This window comes from Bos taurus, chromosome 19 (genome assembly GCF_002263795.3).
Source record: "Bos taurus isolate L1 Dominette 01449 registration number 42190680 breed Hereford chromosome 19, ARS-UCD2.0, whole genome shotgun sequence".
Lineage (NCBI taxonomy): Eukaryota > Metazoa > Chordata > Mammalia > Artiodactyla > Bovidae > Bos > Bos taurus.
In genome coordinates, this window is record NC_037346.1 from 29476521 (window position 1) to 29482549 (window position 6029).

Sequence of the window (6029 nt, forward strand, 5' to 3'; positions counted from 1 at the left end):
GATAACTTTAAAAGACTCTTGAATTAAAACATCTGAATTCTTAGTAAAATTTCATAGTGATTGTGTATCTTTGGTCTATGATTTTTTTAAGCTAGATTTCAGCATACCAGTTGCTTTTATCTGATTCTTATTATTTTAGGTATATATCTATATGTTTATCTTCCCCTTTCTCTTTCTTTTAAAAAATATCAGTTCAGTTCAGTCGCTCAGTTGTGTCCAACTCTTTGCCACCCCATGAAATGCAGCACGCCAGGCCTCCCTGTCCATCATCAACTCCCGGAGTTCACCCAAACTCATGTCCATCAAGTCGGTGGACTTGATGGACATGGATGCCATCCAGCCATCTCATCCTCTGTTGTCACCTTCTCCTCCTGCCCCCAATCCCTCCCAGCATCAGAGTCTTTTCCAATAAGTCAACTCTTCACATGAGGTGGCCAAAGTACTGGAGTTTCAGCTTTAGCATCATTCCTTCCAAAGAACATCCAGGACTGATCTCCTTTAGAATGGACTGGTTGGATCTCCTTGAAGTCCAAGGGACTCTCAAGAGTCTTCTCCAATACCATAGTTCAAAAGCATCAATTCTTTGGTGCTCAGCTTTCTTCACAGTCCAACTTTCACATCCATACATGACCACAGGAAAAACCATAGCCTTGACTAGACAGACCTTTGTTGGCAAAGTAATGTCTCTGCTTTTGAATATGCTATCTAGGTTGGTCATAACTTTCCTTCAGCCCTCTAAATCTCTCTTCTGAAATGGATAGCCAGTATAAAGTTTCAAGCCAAAGTGAACTTTTTTTCTCACTCAAAAATTAATTATGAGAAAATAAGTCCTTTAGCCCAGACGAGTGACCAGAGTTAAAGAAGGTGGAAAGCCATGTGTTGGTTGCCAACAGCAAAGACAGCAACAGCCTCAACATTTTGTAGGCTTTCCAGAAGAAGTCTTGGTCCTTAATCATCGGGATTAAACTTTCCTTGACTAAGAAAGTTTGGGTGTTTGCCATGTACTGCATCTCTGAAATCTATCTAATTTGTACCCCTAATAGTCTCTTGACAATTCTGAAATTTAGACATTTTTTTAGATACTGGAACATTTAATGCTAGGGCTTTCTCTTGCAAGGAGAAAAGCTTTTTTTGCTTCTGTGTTTGTTTTCACACCAGGCAGTTTTGAATTAACAAAAATCTACTTTGCAGAGATTACTACGATGCAGTGTATCCATAGAACTCAGAAAGGATGCTTCTCATTTCAGTCTGAGATAAATCATTTCCCAACATGAGGGTCAGAAACCCCCAAGGATCCCCAAGGTCCTTGAATCCACCCGCACAGTGATAATGGTCTCAAGTTCAAACAAGCAACATTCCCAAACTATGTTTTCTCTTCTTTTAATGAATATATCTAATATAGCTGCTATATTTAACATAAACTCATTCAAAATAGTTATTAAATATATAGTATGTTTTTATCATTATGTATATTTTATATTTCTAGTGTAGTAGTAAAAGTACACGTTCCAATACATGGAGTGAGGGAGATCCGTTAAATGTTTCAGTTCCATGGAGAAGTCCTTGGAACCACTGATTTAGATCATAGTTTATAAGAGCTGGAGGCCCTTGAGTAGTCACGTAGGATTCAGCTTCCTTTATTTTACTGATGAGGAAACCGAGTCCCAGAAAGGTGAAGAGTCATGCAGTGTTCCAAAGGTGTGAGTGGTGGTGTTAGGATGTGAGCCCTGTTGTCTTAAGTCCAGGTTCAGTGCTAATTCCACTGCAACATGCTGTATTTTAAGATACACAAAGCCAACTGGCTTGACCCAGGCAAATAGAGTTGGTGCAAAGCCTGGATTGGCACCTGGGAATTTTGACTTCTATTGTTGCACGTTGTTGATTTTATCCCTCCTGATAATATCCTCAGAGGTTAAGTTGCAGTAATAGTTCATATTAAATATTAGATGTGATCCTTACATTCTTTCTGAAGTTCTCACATGTCAAAGAGAAGAGTCACTAGATTTTGTGTGGGTAAGTGGCCTGAAAAGCCAGAATTTTATGAGAAGCCAGTTTTAAAGAAGAACTGCTTCTTGTATCCTATTCCCAATACTAAACTAGGAAATAAACTGGTAGCTCTTTAAGACATAGCAATATAGAAATCTCTTTATTCTTTAGAGTGTAATAATAAATTACTCTTACCTCTTGTGTTACCAGATGCAGAAGGTAGCAGGCTCAAAGCAGAAACTACTGTTGAAAGACAAACAAGAGAATGCAGATTCTTTGATTTTTTTCCACTTAATCACAAAATATTAGTAACTGTATTGTGTACGATGTCATCTTAGGAGTGTCGGAGAGAGAAATTAAAATTTGGGAAATAGTAGCCATCTCCCTTAAGTGAATAATCATTTTTATCAGGAGTGTAAGACTAGCCAAGTGTTCTTCCACGTATACATACCTTAAAGGCTTTTGAGGAAGGACAGGACAGAGGCATTCCAACTCTACTTTTATAGAGACCGTTTTGCAAACACAGCAGCCACCTCAGCTGTCCCATCTGGGAACCTACTTGGCAAAACCTTTTTTAGCAATCTCTTTGCACAATATTCACTGACTGTGGCTGTGAATGGATATAATTAGAAATATTTCTTGACACCTATAAATAATTTGACAGAGGATGATCTAGGGTTCTTTATAGGTATTTGATAGGGATGGGGATTCAGTGCTTCTAAGGTTATTTCTCCAGCTTTGCTGTTGCATCATTCATCACAGCATTCAAAGCCAGGTTCCCACTATTCTCCTATAAAACTGGTCCAACAGAATGAGCTTGACATGAGGAGTTTAGAACTAATGGATTTGTTAGCCCTTAGAGCCATTAAGGAGCTGGGATGAATTTTAGATCTGACAGTATGACTGGAAGCAGTGAGTGATGGATATTGAAGCAGAAAATTTCCATCCCAGGTCCGGATCTTGGAAACACTAGTGATGGATTCTTTTCAAGTCTCCTAAACATGAAGGAGAAAGTTTAGGCAGATTCTCAGAGTAGACAGTAGTGACAGACCAGTGGGGGAGTCATATAGAATTTAGAGTGGATATAAACACGTTTGTCCTTTTCTGGAGGACATAGCTGTCTTCAGTTCACATGTTTTCACTGAAGAAACAACAAGATGCCATGTGATACTCCATGTATGTTTCCACTGAATAATGGAAGGAGACATAATACACATTCCTAGTTAACAGGCAAATCTTCATGACTATTTGTTGCTCAAATGAGGTGGGTAGTACACATTTTTATTGAAGGTGGGAGGAAAGCTATGGTATCCATAAGACTGTCTCTCTCTGAGTTGAGAACATGAGTGGGCTGTCACATATGCCCATAGTACATGTAAATTGGGTTTTGGTGGTTTTGCTATAGACAGCTGCTGCTGAACATGACAGGAAACCTATCTACTTGGTGTGACTGAGATCTGATGTGATATTGTTGGCTATCATCTGCTAGCTTAAATGACCCATCAGTGTGATTACTGTTTTCAAATGTCCTATTAACTTAGAATTTCTTTTTCATAATTTGCAGATTGAATCTTTTACAGGTTTTATTTCTTTGATACACTACCGTGGAAGAGTTGGTCAGTCTGTTCCCCGCCTCCCCTCCCCCAGTCTCCATGGAAATGATTCACAGAAATCTAGTGACTTACCCAAAATGTTAGTCTTGAAGCCAGAAAGAAGAGCTAACTTTTGATTTTTTTCTCAAATTTAAGATTTTCACAACTTATTTAGTTTTACTTTTTCTGGACCTGAATATCTAAATGATAGACATAAATGTTATCAAACACGTGTACTAGTTTTGGAGCTGAAAGATGAAAGAAGAAACTATGGATGAGATCAAGACATATAGGCTGAGTTATACAGGTAGAGCTACTGGGGATTCTCTACCTAATATCACAGCTTTGCCCAGTTGTAGATAGATTGACCATGCAGTTCTTAAAAAGTCTAAAGCAAGGAGTAGGTGGAAGGTGAGGAAGTAGAGTCGGTTTGTATATATAACACTTTTGAGAATTCTTGTAAAGAAAAGCAGAGAAATGACTCAATAGCTGGAGAAAAAAATAGGGTCAAGGGAGAGTTTAAGAAAGGATATAGTAGAGTGGGAGACATTGGAAATAAAACTGAAAGAAAAGGATAGTTCATCGTAGAAATATTCTAAGTAGGGGGAAGGGATGAGACTCAGAGCCAGGCAGAGGAGAGGGCCCTGAATTGGTGGAGAGACCTCCACATCAGAAGCTGGTTTTGCAGTAAAAATGGGTGGCCTTTTTCATCGGCTGACATCCAGTCTCTTTTTTCTTTTAATCAGGATGTGAGATCATTTTGTCAGGCAAAGAGGGAAATGGAAATTTGAGGAGAGTGGGAAGATTTGAAGTAGAGAGAAGTAAGAGTGAGCAAGCTGACTACGTAACTCCTGCACTGAAGGCTCACTGGGGTTAGTGATTGGGAGTTTCTCTGAAGTGTGGAGTAATGAGTTGTTTGATTCATTAGTGTCTTTGCTCTCAAGTGTGACAGGGGATAAGAGATGGCAAGGATGTTTAGGATTCTGTCAGTAGAATAGACAAAAAGCCAAATTATGAATTTTTGCTTAGCTGGGGGAAAAATAAAGATGAAATAGGGGCTGATGGATATGGAAGAAACAAAAGGTCAAAATATTGGAGATGTCAATGGAGTTAAAGAATTGTTATGTTGAGAATAGTCCAACAAGCAAGCTAGAAAATCAGGAGAGAGATGCTTGATTTGGTGACTTAGAAGGTTAGGCATTTTCTAGAGTAAGGCTGTGGAAGAGATGGAGTGGAGGCAGGAGTCAGTGTATTGGATGAACCATCCATGTGGGCACTGACGTCTACCAGGAATGTAGTGCAAATTGCATGGAGAGAGGAGAGGTGCCAAAATCTTCAATGAATGAGAAGTCATTAGGTGTCATCAATAGGTATGTTGAATAGCAGGGTAGCATGATTCTCAAGGAAGAGCTTTCTGTAAGAGGATAAACAGCAGTGGGGGTCAAGGGGGTTATCATTTCTAGCTTAGGACTAAGGCATTCTTAAGGCATTAGGGAATAATGGTCAGCTCTTACAAGAGCTTCTGGAGAAGCACTGATCTTGGTGGGTAGCAGATTTTAGTTCAAGCCAAGAGGTGGAGCATGTTCCAAGAGGCATGAGGAATCTCATGTTTTCCAGCACAGTCAATATTCAGTGAGGTCCCACTAAGACTGGCTGTCATTGTCAGAGCCTGCCTCTCTTTCCTGTGTTTCTGCTTAACATTTGTCCATTTTCCTATTGAGTTTTCTCATTAAGTCAGTAGCCAAATGAAATGGCAATATGAGATTGGAATATTAGGTTGTAACCACTAGCAGAGAATTGAATCATATATTAAGGACTGTTAAAAACTGCTTTATAAAGTATTTTAAAGTGCAACTCGAGGTGTAGCATTAAACAGTTGTCTCTAATGATTGGTAGAAAGCAGACGGAGGTGTGTAATACCCCAGAGGGAATCGTCCCCAGGAGCTGAGATCCAGAGGGTGCAGTTGGATTAACTTAACCTACTAGATAATGTAATTAAAAACATTTAATTTTGTATTGTTCCTTTTAAAGAGGTGTGTAATGTTCTTGTAAGACCTTTGTTGTATACATTCCTAATAGACAAGATAATGCTGTTTAACCTGCTCCCTGCCTGTGAAAAATAAGGGGAAGGCCCATGCTGGCCTCAGCACATGTAAATCTGTAGCAGTAATACCAGTTAGAGTAATGATAGTAATTGCCGTATACTGTAGAGAGGCACAGTGTGGGAACGAAAGATCAAATAATGACAGCAGGGAACCGACTTTTTGGAAAGATCAATTGACCTTCTGTTGCTAGTAGAAGTACTAGGAGAAAGTCTTATAAAAAGCACAGAAATTTCCAAAGAGACAGAACTACTGAAAATATATTCATTCTTAACAAGTGAGAAGACTCAGTAAAACAAACAACAGAACATCTGTAGTAGCAAAAAAACTAACAATTCCAGAAAATCTA